General features: G+C 39.6%; 1 long non-coding RNA gene across 1 annotated transcript; it reads left to right on the top strand.

The window, feature by feature from the left end:
* Positions 1 to 2,988: 2,988 nt before the first annotated feature.
* Positions 2,989 to 14,049, top strand: LOC117016935 (uncharacterized). The gene is made up of 4 exons (XR_004421999.1): positions 2,989 to 3,389; positions 8,643 to 8,736; positions 12,645 to 12,761; positions 13,185 to 14,049. It is a non-coding gene; the product is annotated as an uncharacterized LOC117016935 (long non-coding RNA).
* Positions 14,050 to 21,762: the final 7,713 nt, after the last annotated feature.

Raw genomic sequence — 21,762 nt, 5'->3', positions numbered from 1 at the left:
AGGCCGAAGTGGGAAGGGCTTTAGGGCGCTGATAAAGGCCTGACGTGTACTTTTCAATCCTGTGTAATGTTTAATTCTTGCAACTGAATCAAAACAGTGTTAAATTATGGCAATATTTGCAGTTTGGGAATGAGTACATAACTGTATGATCACACTCTGCAAATGCCACTTTTAAAGCTGTTAATAGACTTTGCACCTTTTCTTTGACAAGGATGTGTCATATTTAAATTTTTACATTCATCATGGCTATAGGTAGAACTGGGGGGGAATGTAATTTTTTTATGGGAATTTTGATATGAAAAGAAACTAGTCATTTATTTATACAATAGGCTTGGCTCCAAAAGTGTTTTTCAGACTTGGTATTATTCCTAATGTGGGATGTGACTTTATTTTATTTTTAGTAGCAAATTTGGATGTAGACTGACAGACATAGCTGAATGTCTTAATAAATTTAAATTTGAAGATAACTGTTTTCTTCCTGTGATGATTATTGTTATAAAGTGTTTTGTTGAAATTCTACTCCTAGGAGGTTTTCTTTTTATCCAGCTGGGCTTCTTATGTTTTGGTCCCTGTCAGAAATGCCCCGTAGATGGCAAAACATTTTGATTGCAAAGGGCCAATCCTGTGCAGTCTTCTGCGCCAGTGGCAAGTGACCTAGCCCTGCATCAGGCGCATCTGGGAAGCTTTTAAAAAATTACACTATTTTGAACCCCACTTCAGACCTACTGAATCAGCTTTTGGGGGATGCCTAAGAACGTGCATTTCAGAGCTGCTTGGGTGATTTTACCCAATGGAACTGACACCAGCACAATTTTACGTTTAGAAAAGAAATGGCTCGAGTAGAATTTCTCCCCAGGTAGAGCTGGAAGTTTCCCACCATCCTTGTGAGTCAGGTTAGGCAGAAAACAGCAGATGGCTCCCTCTAGTGGTAGTCAGGCTGTTCACAGACCTAGCTGTGATCTCTGATTTAAAAAACGTATTTTCAGCCTTTGTGTAAAAGGTACATGTTCGAATAGTAAACTTTTTGGTGCCATTTTTGAAGGCATAAAACTGCAGACAGAGTGGCATAAAATTGCGGATAAAGTGAAATCATTTATGGCATGGTGAACTTGGCCAACCTTTAGTATTGTTTATACTTCTGACCAAAGAACTCTCATATAGACTAAGGGAAAGTACTCAGATATCTTAATAAAAGTAGAGACTTCTTTGGCATCAAGTTTCACTTACAATACACTTTTTTATCTCCTAATAGCACAGAGACCCCCAGCTCTGTTTAGCAAGTCAGCTCAGCAGCCTGGTGGACAAATAATACTATCAGTGTGTATCCTTTTGTTTCAGTCAGGAGAACTATCTTGTGTTGTAGTAAAGACAGACGTTTATGTCTCACACACGTTGCATATGTGTCTGTTTGCAGGTTGGCAGGGGTGCTCTATGCAGTGCAGACACTCAGGGATCTACGCTGATGGAACAGCCACTGAACCTTGCTGATGGTCTTGGCAGAGAGAAAGGGCTCTGAAACGCTGTACGTTAGCAATGGCGTGCTCCTCCCAGCAGGGGGTGCAGGTTCCTTCTGCTTACCACCCTGTGGCCAGAGCTATGGCCCCACCAGCACAGGAGATGAAGAAGTTCAGTCTTTTCTTCTGTGGCCTAGAAAGAACATACTAGCAGTGCTGATGATAACCAAACCTCAGTTGAAGCAACACCTAATTTTAGGAGCACAGCTGGGAATGGTTCAAAATATATCAGCTGAGAACCTCTGACTTCATTTGTTCCTTGTTGTAATATGCTGGGAGGGTAGCATTGTATAATGCCATCTGTCTTTCAGATTTCTGTTTTTCAGCCATTTTTGTAAGTTTCCAACATATTGCCCAACTTTTGACCTAAGAACGACACATAAAGTTTAACTACCTCATTTGTACTACTGAAGAGAAAACAAAAAATTTAGATTTCCCTTCTATTGTACTTGATCAAATTAAGCGAGAAACTATCACATCCCTTATGAGCCCTTTTTAGGCCACTTTTTTTGTCCACGTAATGATTTCCACTATTTTTCAGACACTGTGTATATATTTTCTCCCATGATACCTTTTCTCTTAAAAACTTTTTATCACCTTATGAACTTGGACACCAAAGTTAGTACTAAACAGTCTAAACCGTCATACTACCGTGTTTCCCCGAAAATAAGACCTAGCTGGACCATCAGCTCTAATGCGTCTTTTGGAGCAAAAATTAACATTAAGACCTGGTCTTATTTTACAATACAAGACGGCGTATAACATAATACAATTAATATAATATAATACCGGGTCTTATATTAATTTTTGCTCCAAAAGATGCATTGGAGCTCATGGTCTGGCTAGGCCTTATTTTCAGGGAAACACGGTAGTTATCAACACATATTTCCAGTGAGTGGTGTTTTTCATTTTATAAAACTTGTCCTAGTGAGCTAAATCTAGCGGTTTGCACAGCATGTCTCCAGAGGTCTGATTTTCAAGCACTGGACTGAACGTGATGCTTCCTGAGGTCCCTCAATAGGGCCTCCATATTTGCTATGAAATATGCCATGTTTTCATGAGCATTTTACATCGACACACTGCTTTCCTGAAAGGTTTTAACATGTCAAATTGTGAATGTAATTGGTTCATAGAGAAGGAAAAATTTTGTAGTTTCTCAGTTTAAAAGGGAGGGTTTTGTCCATGACTGTGGTAATGGGACAAGAGCCTTGTTAAGTATCAATAAGTTGTATGCCAATTTTGAGAAAAAAACACCTTTAAGAAACAAGTTTTGCATTCTGTTGCTTCCACTTTGGTTTTCATAAAAATAGAGATTTTCAATAGGTTCTAGATATGAAGAAAGATTTTAGAGTTATGTCACATTGAAAGTAGGAATTACAAGGTTTTTCTTAATGCTAAATGACTTTTCAAAATACTTTTTTTAACTCCATATTTCTTAACACTGCGTATTACTTGGGAAATTCAGTATTTGAAAAGCATAAAAATCACCTATAATCTCACTTTTAGAATTAGTCTTTTCAAGTAACTTTTATATTGGGTGGTAGCAGAACCCATTGACAAGCACTCCCACACACCCCGAGGCAGTTCCACTTCTCTTTTTAAAATCAACTGTTCATCATTCAGCTTCTGAAATTCAAATAGATTCCAGTTTCGTAATTTCATCAGTTAAGACACACCTCCTTTGAAGACAGAAACTATGACATTTAACAATAGGGATACATCTTACAGGTAGTACTTGCTTAGAAAATAATCAAAAATACTAGGAGCCGCTTATGGAACCAGCCATTCTTGTGGCCCCTCAGAAAACTACTTCCTTTCTCTCCTCCAGTGGATTCGACGTTCAGTTGCAGTACATGGACAAAGTTGAGAGTCAAGGTAGGACATTCCTGGTGAAGACTGAAGACTCTGCTGTCAATCACGAGTCTGGCATCCTGCTTGTTTTCCTTGGTCTTACCAACAGTGACACTGCTGTTCACTTTCTATTTTTTTAATGAATGTTGGCAATTTGACCCTTAATTTTTTTTTCTATTCTTAATAGATACAAGCAACTCCTTGTTTTCCTATTGTTTTGTATGTTCTAAGGTATGGCTTCTGACTTCCTGGAAATAATCATCTCCATGAATGTAAAAGAAATGCTGAGCCAACTCTAGATGGAATATTCTGTTCCTTTCCAAATGAGAACTTGCCAAACTGAAGTCATTTCTCTGAGTGGCATCAAGCCTGCTAGTTTCCTTTGACAATCCTTTATTAGTCCCCTTGGATTTAGGCGAAGAGGCAGTGGGAGGGGTGAGAGAAGCCTTGACTCAAAAAGCAGGAGCTCTGAGCTATAATTTTGCTCCCTTTCAAGCTGTGTGATACTTGGCTAACCTTTTTTTCTGGGCTTCAGCCTCATCTGAAAAAATGATCTCCGAGGTATTATTCTGTTCTGAAGATTTTGTCCATCTGTATTAATCTTGACCACAGACTAGGCGATGAGTCTCAGGTATATTTTTATGTGCTATGCAAATGTTAAACTTAGCTAAGGTTTGATTCACGGCTGTGTTGCCAGTGCCTGGCTTAGGGCAGGCCTCTTAAGTATCTAGTGAGTGAACAAATGAACTTAGTATGTGGCTCCTTGTAGAAACCCTGTAATTCAAAAATGGCAGAGAGTGTTGTTCTAGAGGCAGAGAGCAGAACATTACATGCCAGCTAGATGAAGTCATTTCTGTGAGTGCTTTTTGATGGTCTAACTGAATTCAGATACCGAACTCGGAGCTTCTAGAACAGAGATTACAAATCGGGGACATACAGGTGAAATCTGGGCTGATGAATTTTGCTTTGTTTTATGGTTTGGCCTCAGTGGTGCACTTTAAAATGATATTTTCAAAAACATTTGAATTAATTGCCAACCATTTAAAAAATTGCAAGCTTATACGTACAAACTAAATTTTCCAGCTTCTCTTGGAAAATTGGAAGAGCCGGCTGCATGAAGTTACTCATTCCTGCCTGGTAACGGTTGGCAGGAGCTGAGGTGGGTCAAGTAGGATTTCTAATTCACCCGGGTCCCCTGCCCACCACGGCCTGCTTTTGAAAATTAGATTGTTGTCATCAAACTCTTTTTTTGTTGCATAAGAGGTACTGTGGTTACTGGGCAAGTTTGGCTTCTCATTTAGTGCAAGTGGAAAGTGCAAACATTCTGTATTGATTGAAGTGAAAAATATAAGAGAACCAGAAGCAATGTAGATAAATCTGATGTTCATTTGTGAAAGTGTAGGATCTGTCTATTTTCATTTTTCTGTAATTACCGTAGTTCAGTTAAAAAAAAATGACCTAGTGTTTTATTGGAATCTGTTTTCAATTTAGGTCTGTGTCTGCATTTTGCACTCTGATAGCGCCAAATTGTTGCATGAACCTAGGCCAGTGTTTCTCCATCTTTGATGGGCTTTGGAAGCAGGTGGGAAGCTTGGGAAACATAGAGAATCCTGGGCCCGCCCCCACAGATTTTGTTTGGGTAGGTTTGGGATGGAGACTGAGCATCTGTTACTTTTTTACAAATTTTGCCGATGATTCTGATCCCACGGAAATGTGAGAACCTTTGATCTGGAGCAAATATTCCTGCTCTGTTGATGAGAGGGTGTTCCTTGGTTTTGGAAATACTGCTTAGGGAAGAAGATTCTTAGAGAAGAAATACACGTGAAGACATTTGCCCCTGAGGAACATCTGTGGTGAAGGATTGCAGCAGGTTTAACAGCTTTTACAGGGTTTCTGCAGTGGAGTCGCAAAGCCTGCCCAGCACGTCAGTGCCAGGTGCACGCGTGAGATCTGGCCTAGTCTACCGACCGTTTGGGTTGACTAACCACCCAGAAATGTCTGAAACTATATTTAAAGGTAAAACATTGTCAGTTTTTCCCACAAGCATACAGAACTGAAGAACCATAGAATTCTGGAAATAGACCAGCCTTTGGCGATCTATCAGTGTGATGCATTTAGAATCGAAGATGAAGGTACAATTAATAATGCACCCTTGTAGGACATGGAGTTTGAGTGTCTCCTGCCAACCACCCCTGGCATGGGGGTGAGGGGACCAATGTGCACATAATCGTTCTCACGGAACCACCCAGTCCTTCTAGTGACTGCTACCATGGGATTAAAGAGAGTTAAACTAAACAGTCTGAGAACTAAGGAACTGTCTCCCCTCTCTCTCCCTTAGCGTTTGAGCCACGGCCCTTTGAACTCGATTTTCTAGTTAACTGAGCTCATGGTTCTTGTTTTTTATAGATCTGACATGTAAATCCAAAACTAGCATGACATTCTTTTTTTCTGATATTCTCCAACAAAAGAATATACTTGCCTTGTGCCAGGTAGTCTTTTAATCCCTTTACAAAAAAAGAACTGCTTGCACTCACCTGTTGAGGTAGGTATTATCATCCCCATTTTCTAGACGAGGAAACTGAAGCAGAGAGGAGTTCAATGATTTGCTCCAAGTCTAAAGTGGTAAGTATTTGAACCCAGGAAGTTTGGCTCAGAGTCGAATATTACAATGTGTGCCGATTCACAGGCACGTTTTTCTCAGACTTTTTCATTCTTATACTTAAAGTTGGTGACGGTGGTTAGAAAAGACATCTTAGGGACTACTTCCTGTAGATATCGATGGGCTGGCTACTTTGCAGGTTTCCTTCGTTCAGTAGCCACCACAAATGATCTCTGTTAAACCCCAACTCTATTCTTTGACACGGGCAACTGATATTTTCTCAGTGCTATGTCAAGTGTTGTAGAAACAGTTTCAACCAGTATCCCGCCCTTCCTCCTCCCCATCCCCAATTAGCTTGCCTTCCCTCTGTCCCCATGGCATCTAATCAACATGTTTGTAACTCCGAGGTACTAGACATGAGCTCAACGCCAGGCATACTCCCTGCCTTCCTAGAGCTCTCATAGTGCATCCAGAAGACGCACAATCAAATAAGAACAATAAAGTGGAATGATAGGGAGCCCATCTTGTCTATTTGCCCACGGCTGCTCAGGAAGTCTATTATGCATATGACCGAAGTGAGGAAGGAGGGGTTTGCCCCTGGATTCATTTTCTACCAGTCATGAGAAAACATTCAGTATTTAAAATTGAAATATTCTTGCCTTCTATGAGGCATGTTTTCTTCCACCAAAGACCAGCTTTATCAGCATTGTGGAGACAGGTTCTTAGAGCGCCCTAGTGTAGTGGCTGACAAACTTTGCAGCACATTGGACTCCCCTGGGCTGGGTGAGACCTGGGCATCAGGATTTGGGGAATCCCTAAGGGATTCCTGTGTCCACCAAAGTCTGGGAATCATAGGATCGAAGAGATCAGTGCTTTCTGCTGCTCTGTCACTTTCACACTAGACAGATGTGATGGGCCTGGGACCTTTGTAACCGGTGTCCCTGGGTCGTAGCGTGGTTTCCCCAACCCTGAACCTGTAAACACAGTATTCTTGATCTCTTGAATCAGCATCAGGCAAGTTGATCTCTGCTGTGCTGCCAACCTGTGGGCTGAGACTTGGCAAATTGGCACCTGGGGGCCACTTGGCAAATTGAATCTGACTGGCAAAACTTTTGTTTTTCTTGGACAGTGTTTCTTTAAAAAATGGAGCTACAATTGGGAGATTTACAAAACACCTGGATTCCTGAGTTTTTTGGAAAAATCAGAGATCCAAGCCCATCCCTACTGACTGTAATATTCAACAGAAGCTTAGGGGCTCCTGCCCCTTAATCTGGCATCTATTCTCCCCAACCCCCTCGTTCATCAGGCCCTACCCAGACCCCGGCATTTATGTTACCTCTGACCCCTGCAGGTCACATGCTCAGGAATTATTCCATTTTGACAGTTGCATTTGCTCATCTTTGGCTGAGTATTGATTATATATACATAGCACCTTCTAGCCATAGTTTGCTTCCTGCTTGAACAGTTCCCACCAGGGAAGCACTGATCACACACACACACACACACACACACACACACACACACACACACCATTTTCCAGGTTTATTATCCTGCCTTTAATATTCTCTTTTCAGATCACTTCCAGCTCTTACTCCATTTATATCTTTCTGATGGGATAGGGTTAGTGGTGTTTTTCAAAATATTGCAAGATGAAGTCGAAACCCAGAGGCACATGGTAGACCAGATTCTCAAATTCAAATGCCTATGGGGGTCACACAGGTAATGTCAAGGGCTGAAGTGGGCTGGCTGGGGACTGCTGACACCTGAAGAGCCCTCGCTGCTTCTGCAAGAGGCAGCCCTCCCCAACTACCCTCTGGAGAACGTACCTCTGGAGACCATCTCATGACAGTAGGAGCGCTCTGTACCTGCCCTGTCCAAACATGGCAGCCATGAGCCACCTGTGGCTCTCCAGCACCTGAAATGTATGTAGTGAGACTGAGAACTGAATTTTAAATTGAATTTTCATTAACTTTAAATAGCCACATTGTCACTGGTGGCTACCATATTGAAAGGAGTCGAGCTGATTACTGCTGAGCAGAAGTGAATGTGGGTCCAGCGTGGCCACATGTTCCAGAGCATCCAGGAATCCATATTGTCTGTGAAGGCTCTTCCATTTAGTATGTTGGCTCCATTTTTTAAGTGGTGTGAAAGCCAAACAAAACAACATTTACGAGATGAATTAGGGTCTGTGACCAACCATCAATGCCCTCCACCCATTGGATGAATGAATGGTCAAGGACAGAGAAAAACACCTTGCACATCTGTCAGTGGAAAGCAGAGGGCATAACTAATGTGTTATTGCTCTTAAATACAGCATTACTTGCACAAGGAAGGTTTCTGTGTCTGCTCTTTCCAGCCACTGGCCACACAGGGCTATTTAAATTTAAAAGAAATTTCAAAAATTAAATACTCAGTTTTTCAGTCACATTAGCTATTTCACGTGCTCACTAGCCATGTGTGGCTGGCTAGTCACTACCATATCGGACCTTGAAGGTATTGAACACTGTCATTGCACAAGTCTATTGGACAATAGAGCTGAGAGAGTGGAGGAGATAGAGGGAAGAGGGTGGGAAGGGGCCTCATGACAGAGGCTGGAGAGATACTTGGGGGCAAGGCCAAGAGGTCACAAAGGGGCTGGTGCACCAATTAGGACTTTGAGCTGAAGATTTGTCTTTTAGGAAGCCCATGCTGCTGCTGTGCTGTGTGGAAAACGGATTGGAAGGAGAACAAGAGTGGATGTTAGAGCCCTGATAAGAGGCTGCGGCTGTTCAGGTAAGAGCTGAGGATGCCCCAACAGTCACAGTGTCCATTACCCACTGTCCTCCACGCTTGGCTCAGGACCTAGAGCACAGTCGTCGCTTATAGTGCCAGGCATAGAATACCCACTCAAAACAGTTCTGATTCTGCAGGCGAGGACGCTAAGGTTCGTAGTGGTTAAATAAATTTACCTCACAGACCACGCAGCTGGTTAGTTCCAGAGCTATGATTCTACTCCACAACTATTTAGTTCCAAAACCTGAGATGATTTTTTATTTTATCTTCCTCTCTGTACAGTGCTCTCATCGATGTCCCCCACATCGGTGAGTCACTCTCTCTAACTGCAATCGCACCAGCCTTCCATTTTTTGTTCCATTTACGATGAAGAGAATTTTATTTTACAGCATTTCTTTTTTCATGGGCAGCTTCTAGTCCACATTAAGGGTAAGCACAGCTGGTTGGTTGAGTTCAATGCCGGAACCCAATTTAGATAAAAATCTTTTGTATGTGATATTAATTGTGTGAGCTTTTGTGAAAATATGTGTGCCTTTGAGGAATTCTTCAGACATCTGGGGAATTTAAAGTAGTAAATTATACTAGATTTCCTTGACTAGCACGATAATTCCCTAATGAAAAGAGTGGGGCTTCATCTCAAACTGTGTGTAGCAGTGAAAAGAAACTTAGCTGAGACTTGCAAATTCTCAAGCCTTTGGCTATAAGTTTACTTGCTTATTTTGCTCTTTTTCATTTTTTTAAAATAAATAAGACTTAAAAAAATTCCTTAAAACCTTATTTTCCCTTTTTTGGTCATTTTTATTTTGATATAATTTCAAATTTACAGAAAAGTTGCTCGAATGGTACAAAGAACCCCTACGTACTCTTCACCCAGATTCACCAATTAACATTTTGCCACATTTACTTATCAATTTCTCTCTCAACACACACACACACACACACACACACACACACACACACACACACACATGCACACATTATTTTTTAACCACTCGAGAATAAGCTGCAGACATAATGCCACTTTACCCCTAAATGTTTTGTATTTTCTAAAACAAGGACAGTAAAATGATCAAAACAGAAAATTTAACACTGGTACAGTATCATCATTTAATTCACAGGATTATTCAAATTTCACGTTATCTGACTAGTGTCCTTGATAGCCGTTCACAACTCTTTCCCCTACATCTCACGCAGAATCGAATCCAGAATTATGCCTAACATTGAGCTGTACCACTTCAGTCTCCTTGATCTGGAACAATTCCTCATACTTTTTTTGACTTTCATGACATTTATATTTTTGAGGAAAAATAAATAGCTATAGATTATGGATTATGAATAGTATAATCTAGATTATGTATCATATATTACAGATGGTGTAAGAATTCATGAGTCCATATTAATAAGTACAAACATAAATAAATAAGAGCAAAGGGAAAGCTCTTCTTTCAGTAAAATGATAACCAATAAAAATGTAGAAAGGAATGACACAATTAGAGAATTACTATTTGCAACCATTAGAGTAATAATTGATTCAGGCAAGAATTATCAATGGATAGTAGAAGTAGCAAATGAAAGTTTGAAGAGGAAATGCATGTTAATAGACCTTCAAAATACTGCTCCACAAATCAGTTATTGATTAGAAAGCAAAGGACAGGAACTGCACAGTTGGGTAACCGGGCAGATAGTGTTAACCAAGTAATCAAAATTAACATCACCAAAAATGAGACAAACCATTATCATCTTCTTCTTGATATGATTCACTATAGGAGAACACAACTTTACTTTGGTGGTATTCCTGTTAAAAATAAATCTATTCATGAGGAAACAAACAAACCCAAACTGAGAGATATTGTACAAAATAAGGTTTGCTTTTTAATGACCAACTTGCATTATTGAAGAATACCACTAGATGTCACTGTGGTTTAGCAAATTGCGAAAACCACCAATTTTGGTAAAGAATATGCATTCCTTTGTGGCCTACCTCTTTACTTGGATACCTTTACAGACTGGACACATTTAGCCAAGTTTAACACATACAGCTTTTGAGAAGCCTGCAAGTTAAATAATGGTGAAAGCCATGGAGAAGGACATAAACTGCTTGGGTTTACACCTGTCTCTGTCATACAAACTGTAATGTGGAATCCTGATAATTTCTACTCTGTCTCTGGACCTTGGTTTCCTCATGTGTAAAATGATATTTGAATTGCCTGCTCCTAATATCCTTTAATCTATGATTTTAAACTAATATTTTCTTAACTAAAATCATTTCAGTACCCTTGGTAAGATTTTCGCCCAACCATGTTGGACCCACTATTGGTTTTCTTTGTTTTTGTCTTTCATCCAGTACTCTAATTGATCTAATGTTTATCTTTAACTTGACTCAGTTTTTAAAAATGTAAATAAAGAAAAATAATTTATAGGCCGATCACAAATGGAAACCAGTTAACTTCCCTTACATAGAAGGTAACCACAAAAATAAATATAAGAAAAACAATTGGAGCTAGAAGCTATTGTCTGCCAAAGGCTCAAAGCTTCTGGCCAGCTCTTTTTGTTTCCTTTTTTAAGGGAAGTGTGAAAGAGAAGTTGAAGACACACTAGCCTTGAGACTTTCCTTTTGATGTAAGCAAAAGAATTGAGACTGAGAACAGAAGAACTTTCTGGCTTTGCGGTTCAGTATTATTTAATTCTGTATTCACAAAACCAACCACAATATTTCATATACCATCTACAGCCATGCTTTCATAAGCGGTTCTAAGTTTTATTATTCCCTCCCTCCTTTCCTTCCTTTCTTTTCTTCTCTCTTTTTCCTAATTCTTCAATATTTCTAATAGACTAGAAAGTGTGTGATTAGGAATCATACATTATTCATCTTTTTCTTCAATCTGTACTTGAGCTTTCATTTTATTTTGATGTTCCTTTCAGTTTAGTTTCAGTTTAACTCCCTTTACTGTTTATTTAAATTTGCTTTTATATTCAGTCTTCTTCCATTTAAAATGCTCACTCCCTTTTAAACAGAGGAGATGATATATATCCCTGTGCTGTCAATGTCGAAGCAATTATATGCCACCAAATGGCTTGTGATTTGGCATCTTCTCCTGATAAAGGCTTATGACAGATAGGATGTGGCAGAGGTCAGGAATTCTGCTGAGTACAACCGGAGGGGATGCTTCAAATTGCTTGAGCTTTATCCAAATCCCCTAGGACACAATCAGAAAACTGGTCCCCTTCAATTTTAGTGCAGAGGTTTTTTTCTTCATTCTTCACAGAGATTCAGAGTGAAGACGTCTAAGGCTGAGCCATTTAATTGCAAGCTTTACTCCCTAACATTAGTGCAGCTTTTTCCTGCTTTGTATAATCTGTTATAATTACTAATTTGCTGGCCGCAATTAGCATAGGGGGTTTTATAGGAGTTGAGACAATTTCTTAGCGACCCAATGTTACTAAATAATTTAAAAAGGGGAAGGCCAAGAATTTCCATCAAATATGTTTTGTTTTCTTAATGCCCGTGTCACCATTTAGGAAAACCATTAGAAGGTAAAGGAACCAGGAAATGCATAAAGATCGATACACCAATTATTTTCTGCATTATAGTTATTTTTTCATAATTTCCTTTTCTTGGCAAGGTAGATTTAATTTGCCATTAGAAGCTGAAAAGCTGAGAGGTCAATTTCACAGTTCAGCAAAACAGAATGCTTTTTGTCTTGCACGAAACACGGTTCCTATCTGCAAAAACTAGAGAGATTTCTTCTCAGAGGAAATTTTCATAAAAGGTTGATCATGAATCAGTGGAAACTTTTTTTCTATACCAAATTCTGTAGAACTGTGCTCTTACCACTCACCCACCCCAATTCAGAGTAAGGACACCTGTTTTTTATTGGTTGGTTTGGTTTTGTGTTTTTTTTTCTCAGTGTTCATTGTTGTACATATGCTGAGATTCAAACCAGGGTGAGCAGATATTATAAGATTTCATGAGACACGCTAAAGACACTGATGAAGAATCACATATGAAGCATGATCGTTTTCTGGTGAGAGACTTACTTGAGATTTGCTAAAGAATTCTTCAGGTTTCCTCCAGCCCCATTTGTTTCTGTTGCTGATTAATGTTTATGATTTCATTATCCTCTTTATGTTTATTTTATGGTTGTAGCCCCCAACATTCACTCAATTGTTTTACTATGTGTTGACATCCATCTTAATGGATGACAGTATTCTGGCAGAACCTCCTTCCAACGTTTGCTGAATATCTCTAGTAAAGTGTACTTTGAGCCCATTTCTGGAGCGATATCCCCAGTATATCCCCAGGGCTGCAAATTATACTTTATCTCATTGTTTTAAAGTGTCTACAGCCAACATGTCTATTTAAGATACTGAGCCAAGTATTGTCTTCCCAACATCTATAACTATTGATTCCGACGAGAGAGGCCTAATTATATTTGTGCTTATCTTAGGACCACAGCATCAAAAGAGGCTTTAAAGATCCCTCATCCCATCTGCTGCTTGAGTCCCCACTGTATCAGCCTTCTGCGTGCAAGTAATAGAAACCAACTCTGGGCAAATAAACCAAAAACGGGTATTCATTGTATTCATAAAAGGTTGCGCATGGAATTTGAAAACAAAAAACAAAAACAAAACAGCCAAAGAACCAGGCTCTGCAGGGTCAGAAACCATACTGAGTCTGGGCTCTGGGTACCAGATGCTGATGGGCAATGTCTTCAAGTGTTACCCACTGGTGACTTCACGGGGTGCTGGGGGGGGCTTTAAACTGCCTCCAAACCCCAATTCTTAGTCCAGGCCGTTGATACTTCTTATCCTTTTTCAAAATGCTATGGAGAGGTGGTTTAAAGTGGTCCCCCGAATCTTGCCCTCTACCATGTTGCTAGCCCCGTTCCTTCTCCACAGAAAGAATAAGGCTGCCACGGAAACAATCACCAGGGGGCATCAGCTTTGCGCTGTCTCCCCGACTCCACCCGCTTACCACTGCAGAGAAGAGGGTGCTGAGGGAGGGAGTCTGGGTCATTCTAAGTCATGATGTGACCACCTTTTGTCCAGGTTTATTGTTAAGTCAAGGCTGCCACGATAGGGGAGAGGTAATTCCCCACCAGGGAAACTGGAGGCTGTTCTTCAAGGAAGGAGGAATAGCCAGAAAACATGTGTCTGCTAACCTTGCTAAGAGAGTGACAATCACTTCCTGTCACACGGGCCACGCTCACTCCTCCAGTAGCTTTTGGTGGTACTTGTACTAATGGTGGAGTTAATATAGGGTTGCCAAATCTGTTTTCCAAGAAAGAGTGGGACATGTAGATTTTTTTTTAATCAAGCTGTTTTTAAAAGCATTATTAAGGTGTAATTTAAATGCAATATGCTGTACATATTTAAAGTGTAATATTTGATAAATTTTGACATACATATGTACCTGTGAACCAATCATTTTATATACATATATATAGTTTAATAAATGGTTATAAAGTGAGCATTTGTTAACCACCATCGAGATCAAGAAATAAAATAGTATTGGCACCCCAGAAACCATCCCTGCACCCGTGTATCCATTTCCAACCACAACCCCTTCCTTCTCCATGAGGTAGCTACTCTCCTCATTTATGTGACAATCCTCTACTTGCTTTTGTTCATAGTATTACCATCTATACACTCATCCCTACACCAGGTAGTTTAGTCTTGTCTGAACTTGGAACTAGATGTAACTAGAATGATACTATATTACTTTCTGCACCCTGTTTATTTCACTCGAGGTTATGTGTTTCAACTTCTAATTTCTGGCATGATGGAGCAAGGAGGTTGACAAATCTTATCCTTAAAAAAACAAGCATTAAGTTGGTCAAAATATCGGAAACAACCATTTCAGTGCTCTGGAAATTGACCAAAAGCATACCACAATCTGTTGTTGTTTCATGGGTATAGACTTTCAGTTTTACAAGATGAAAAGAGTTCTGGAGATTGGTTATACAACAAAGTAAATATACTCACATTACTGAACTATACACTTAAAAATGGTCAAGATGATAAATTTTATGTTATGTATATTTTATCACAATTTTTAAAAAGGGGGAAAAGCTTGCGTGGAGAACACAAGACTTTAACACTTGTCACGACACCTGTATAAACACAATGCACCCCAAATTTTTTTTAAAAAGAGAAGTACACCTGTTGAATTAGCAATTAAAAATATTCCCACAGAGAAAAGTCCAGAACCAGATTATTTTTACTGGAAAATTCTATCAAGTATTTGAAGAAGAAATAATATCAATCCTTCACACACTTTTTCTAAAAATAGAACAGGAAAGAACACTTCTAAACTCATCATATGAGGCCACTATTAGCCTGTTAGCAAAACTAGACAAAGACCTCACAAAAAAAAAAGAAAACGACAGACCAATTTCCCTCATGAACATAGATACAAAAATTCTTAACAAAATATTAGTAAGTTGAATTTATCAACATGTAAAAAGGATTATACACTATGACCAAATGGGATTTATTCCTGGAGTGATAGTTTGGCTTCACATGCATTTCTGTACAGTACATACCTAGGAGTGGAATTTCTGGATTATAGGGTAAAACATTGTATACCCGATGCCAAATGGCTTTCCAAAATGGTTATACTTGTGAGCAGTTTATGAGAGTTCCTATATGTATTAGGCAACATGTGGTATGGTCAGACTTTTTAACTCTTGCTTATTTGATAGCTATACTAGTAGTACCTTATTCTGGTTTTATTTTGTATTTGCCTGAATCCTAATGAAGGTGAGCACTTTCTTATCTATATAATGGTCATTTGGATTCCTTTTGCATATGTATGTGACATGCCTGTTAGAGTTTATAAATAGTGATAATAGGTAACATTTTATTGAGTGTTTGCCGTGTGCCAGGCACCATCTTAAGTGTTTCATATGAATTCATTTTATTATCACAACAGCCCAAGGAGGTAGGTACTGTTACAATCTGTATCAACTGCTATTTTCTCTGTCATGATGATGATAATATGATTTTTCTTTTAGTCTGTTGTGGTGAATTATATTACTTGATTTTCATTATGTTACATCAACCTCAAAATCGAAGGCTAAACCCTACTTGTTCATGAGAGATAATCCTTTTATACTGTGAATTCAATTTGTTAATATTCCGTTTAGAATTTTAAAAAATCTGCGTTAATGTAACATTCCTTTCTCATTCTGTTCCTGTTAGGTTTGGATATTAATATTATTTTTAATCTCCAGTATTCATAATTATTTGATTCCTTTCTTCTACTAGTTTGGAAGTACCACTATAGTCCTACAATTTTTGTTGCATTATTTATGGGTTGAATTGTGTCTCCCCCCAAAAGATGTACTGAAGTTCTAACCCCTGGTACCTGTGACTGTCTGATGCTTTCCAAGCACAAACATGTGTTTCTGGTTTCTGTTGGTTCTGCTAACTTCATGATGTAATGGTGTTTCCTTCTGTTCCTGCTAATCCTTGGCTGCTTGCTTTCTTTGTCCTGATAAAGTTATTTGTAGGGATAACCCAGTGTTGGCCCAGATACCCTGCCCCTGAGAAGCTTGTTAGGTACCTGGCTGCTTTGCGTCAGAGCTTTGCTCTGTCAGGTGTCTGGGTGCAGTACCAGTTAGGAGCCACCTTAAACCATTTCACTATTTGAGATTCCTGAGGCAGGTCAGGCTGTGAGTACCTGGGCCTCAATGCCTCCTTACAAATCTTCCTGAGGGCCAGTCCGGGGCCTAAAGGCCCCCAGCGTAGGGAAAGAGGGATAAGTTTAGACTACTCTTGGCCTTGATGTTGAAAATGGAGCTCTTTCAAATCCCAGCTTAATGTGAGGGGGTCTCCTAAAAATTTTCACCTTGCATGGGTGTTAAGCCCTGACCTTTGCTGTCTCCCATCCCCCAACCCCTCAACCCCCTGCCCCCTGCCATGCAGCCTCTGTGTAGAAGCCCAAGTGACCAGCAACAGCAACAAAAACCAGGAGTGCTTTGGGGCACAAGTGCCTTAGTGACTAATATTCATTCCATTGACCTCTCTGGTTACAGGTCTTTCTCCAAAAATTGGCTTGGGAACTTTGTTTTAGAGCTAAACGTTGTTTTCGCTCTTCAGTCCTTTTCAGGTGGTTTCGAAAATATCGACATCAGTGTGTGGCAGTGTGGGTGTGTGTATGTATGTGTGTGTGCGTGACCTGAATGCCATAGCTGCCATGATCAGGAACTGGAAGCTCAGTGACATTGTTTTCAGTCTCTCATATCCTTAAATATGTCCAAGTTTTCATGGTTTCCTCAGAACATAATGGAATGTGGGGGCTTAAAGGTCTGTGTAGTACTATACACGTGGCTGTGGACGAGTGCAAAGGACAGTGAACTTGGTTTAGATATCGTACCTAATTGCAGTTGTGTAAGACTATGGTTCAAATTTTTATTAAAGAACAACTGCTTGCATGTCTCAAGGTTGTATCATTTCCGCAAATCTTAATGTTGGAAGCTGAGCTTATCCAGTCTTTTTAAGTGATAACATATTTCCTGTAGATAAAATAGATTTATTTGCACAAATGATCAAGCTTGTTAATAGCAGCCTTCAAAGACACACAATTAAAGAATCAATAATTGCTTTTGTTTATCAGGAATAGAGGCTATATTTTGTATTTTTAAAAATCAACATTTTCTCACATAGTCCCTTATGCAAATTAAGGAAATAGAATATTTTCATTAAAATATTTAAAAATAACTGTGCTATTAAAACTAAGACTACTGTAAAGACTAAAAAAAAATTAACCTAAATTATAAAACACTTTAGCCTGAAAATATATATATACTCTTATTATCCTAAGCTTGCCTATTATGAAATTTAAAAATCCTTGTAAACAATTGCAAATATCAACTTTCTCACAGCTATGACACATCATATCAAAACCTGGTCTCTATTCTGTTTTATAGTATATGCTTTTTGAAGAGCACAGTCCGTCGCACAGGAAAATATTTTTTTTTTTTATGCAGACCACACACGTGCTCATGCCACTCCATTTTAGAGTATAACTATGGAGTGAGTTGTTCATTCTCTGAAAAGTCAAGCGAGGTAAGAAGAGTGGCCGTAACATACATAGCACAGAAAAGTTGTTTCCTTCCCTCGTGGTTGCCCACAGCAAGGAAGTCAGCGTAGGCACTGACTGCATGTTACACAGGCCTTACCAGGCACTGATGTTCAGAAGGAAGGCTTCTTTCCTCAGATTTTGCAAGACTCCAGACAAACTCTGCCTGCCCCGTTCCTATACCTCCCCCCCCCAACCCACACACACACTCTGTAGCCTCTAGATGACCCACCTCAAGTTCCAGGGCCTTGAGGTTCTGGATGACACTTGAGTAGCTGGCTCAAGTCATCGTGGGTGATTCTTCCGCATTGGTTTTGCACATGTTCTCAAAGGGGAAAGTACATCTCTTCACAGTCAGCTTAGTGGAGTGCTGATGGGAGCAGTGTGGCCTCGGCGGGTGGCCTGGGATTGAATGCGGACTTCACCGCTTACTGCCTTTGGCACTGAGACAAACTCTCTCACCTCCCTGTGCCTCAGTTTTCTCATTTGTTAGAGGAGAATAATGACTGTTTCCACTATATAGATGTGCTGTGAGGAATGAATGAGATCATAACTGGAAAGAATTTAAATAGTCATTGGCATATAAAAAGTGCTCAATAAATGTTGGATATTAATATTCAGACTTGAGAAATATTTTGCACAGATTTGGTTAACTCACCTGGGGAGAGTAATATTCTTGAGAGAGAGTTTTGAATGTAGTTCAGAAATAATTAAATGCTTTCCTTGATTGAAATAGAAAGGCAATTAAGACAATGAAGCATTTTCCTCTGTGTTATCTAGGACATATTTTTCTCATTTTCCTCTTGTAATGGGAAAATTTGAAACTCTCACAGAATGGTGACAAATTACTCATCCTGAGGTTAATTGTTCCCCAACAAATACATTTCAAGTAGGGAGGGTGGGAAAGATTCCAGAGGCACCAGAAGCCAACTCGGGCAGGCCTAGTTTCGTGGTGTTGCCAGCATACGATTTTGGAAAAGTTCTTTAACCCTTTTGGGTCTTGGGCTCCCTGATTATAAATTAGGGGTAAAAAATACCAAAGTGCCCTGGCAGTATTGGCAGGTTTACAGGTGACAGGCTGCAGAGAGCTGTTCCATAGTAGCTGAGCAACAACCCAAAGCTGACTCTGCAATACATTCCAGGGACTTATTGAAGAGGGAGCAACCTGTTCACATGAAATGAACCAATTAACCAAGCTCTAGTCCCATTGCCCAGGCAAATTGTCTCCCCAATGTGTCTCTGGTTATCTGGGATGGGCATATAACAACCCAGGTATATGTCTAGGAATAGGGTAGTGGGATGGAAAGAGGGGACAATGACAACTTATAACAGAATGTCATACATAAAGGGTGCCCAAAAAAAGTATACACATTTTAAGAAAGGAAAAAACTGTATTAAGATTGTAATACTCAATATATACCAGTAACAAAAGATGAATACAAGTGATGTATGTATACATTTTTTTGGCACCCTAAGTATGTTGCATTCATTAATTTCTCCATACGCATGATTCTTTATGGGTGGTATCTTATTTATTTCACTAATATGTATTGTGAAGGCTCTATGACAGCACATGTGGGAACAGAGGGCAAAACGTACATCTCAAGGTCAGGGCAGGGAGTAGAGAAGCTCAGATCGTCCAGGTTAAGCTCATCCAGGTCACATCCTCTCGATGACCTCCTCCACCAATATCAGAGTAGGTTAATGCCAAAATCACACTCAAAGCTCACTGCCTTAACATAATCGAAGTTATGTCTTGCTTGTATAAAGTCTATTTCTTCATACAGTTATTTAGTGACTTCTACTATTTCCTTCTCCTTTGTTATTCTGACACATCCTAGAGCAGGGGTCAGCGAACAATGGCTCGTGGGCCAAATTGGACCTACTGGTCTTGTAAAACTCTTTTCGTAAATACAGTTTTATTGGAACACCCGCACACTCATTCATTACGCATCTCCCGGGCTTTATATCTGCCCTCACACTACAATGGCAGAGTGCAGTACTTGTGACAAAGACTGTCTAGCCCATGAACCCTCAAATATTGACTATCAGGTTCTTTACAGAAAAGGTTTGCTAAGCCCTGCCTTAGAGCATTGAATCTTGTCTTGGATTCTCTGATTCAGCAGAGGAGGAGAAGATTATGTGGGAGGTTTTCATGAACGATGTCTTCCATCAATTTCACCTACATTTTGTTGGCCAGAACTCAGCCATAAAGCCATACCTACCTGCCAAGGAAGCTGAGAAATGCAGTGTAGCAATGGCTCAGAAGGAAAACACATAGTAGTTCTCCAGACTGGTACTGATCCAGACTCTTCCACTCACTCTATCCTGTTTGTTCCTCAAAACAGTTTAAGGTAAGTTCAGGACTATTTTGCAGATGAGGTACCTGAGGTTCAGAGATGTTAAGCAACTTGTCTCAGGGTCACCCAGCATCAAAACAGTGGCAGTGAGGGTTTGACAGAATATCTTGCTCTGACGCCTGTGCTATTTTTTCTGAAAAAAAAATTTTTTTTTAAATCGTGGTAAAATATGTATAACATGTGCCATTGCAGCCATTTTTAAATGTACAGTTCAGTGACATATGAAATATAGTTTTGAAAGTGGAAAGATTCTTTGATTTTGATAGGAATTTAAAAGTTTAGGGCTTTTGCTTCAATGATAATCTTAAAAAGTTAAGCATAGTCAGACTTATCTGAGTAATTACTTTAAAACTGAGTAGTGACACAAAATTTCCAATCTCCAATTTTAGTTCATGTTTATTGGTGCCAACAGTGATTCTTGACTGTCACGGGCTATTTAGAAGGGACAGAGGTGGATTTGATAGTAAAATGACTCCTTTAAGCTTTTCTTTCCTGTATGAATTAAGAAATGCTTTGTAGTAGTTCAAAAAAAGAGAAAAGTGGTAGGAGAATTGAGACATTACCCCAGGCATAATTATATAGACAAGCCACGCCCCCAAAGAATCTACTTTATTGAATTCTGAACCATGTTGACATTTGAGTGGCAATTTAGTTTCCACAAAACAATGTCATCCAGCACATTTTATTATTGCTCATTTATAAATCTTTGGTTTTGTGGGGTTTTTCTTTTTCATTAACTTTGAAATTTGGTTTCACAGTTGTTTAAGTGTTTATGTGCATAAAGAAATTATCCCTCGTTTTATGCTTGTACAAATTTCAGAAGAGAGTAAACTTAATTTAAATAAAACATAAGAGATCCAGGAGAATATTTTCTCTTTAATAGGTATGTGTATATGACTCAGGTTTACAAGAAAATAGTTCTGTTTTACCAAAGACGTAAATTCAAATTAGGAAACTGTACCAGTCAGGACAGATTTAGTTAAGCTGCAGTAACAAGCAAGCCCCAGGTCCCAGTGGCTTAACCCAGTGGCTTATAATGCACTTGCTTGCATTAAATCAGTTGCATACTGGTAAAGATCATGATGCCATCATGATCATGACAGCACGACCCAAACTGATGGATCTACCATCAGTAATACTTCTGGTTGAGGGGAGTGATAACTCTGGGGGTATTCTCACCTCTAAGTAAATGTTCTGGCTCAAGTCAGTCTGATGACCACCCCTGATTTCAAGGAGGGGACTACAATCTTTTTGATTGCCCAGAGGAGAGAGAAAATGGGAATCAGGTGACAGCAATAGTGTCTGCAACAGAAAGTATCCTGCATCTTTCCATAAAGGGTGGCCTGTGGCCTGGTTTTGACACTTTCTATTTCCTAGTAAAGTTGCAAACAACTTTCTTAATTTCATAGGAAGCTGTGGCTCTTGGGTTACAGCCAAACCCTGCTGCCTACTAGCCACATGGCATGGGCAAATCTAAACCTCAGCTCCTCCCCTGTGAAATGGAGGAGAAATGACAGTTGTATGGTTTATTGAGAAGAGTCAAGGTAATAACGCACGTGAAACCTCTTCCCTCAATTGTAA

This window comes from Rhinolophus ferrumequinum, chromosome 24 (assembly GCF_004115265.2).
Source record: "Rhinolophus ferrumequinum isolate MPI-CBG mRhiFer1 chromosome 24, mRhiFer1_v1.p, whole genome shotgun sequence".
Classification (NCBI taxonomy): domain Eukaryota; kingdom Metazoa; phylum Chordata; class Mammalia; order Chiroptera; family Rhinolophidae; genus Rhinolophus; species Rhinolophus ferrumequinum.
The sequence above is the reverse complement of the archived record's forward strand: the minus strand, read 5'-3'. Positions and strand labels throughout refer to the sequence as shown.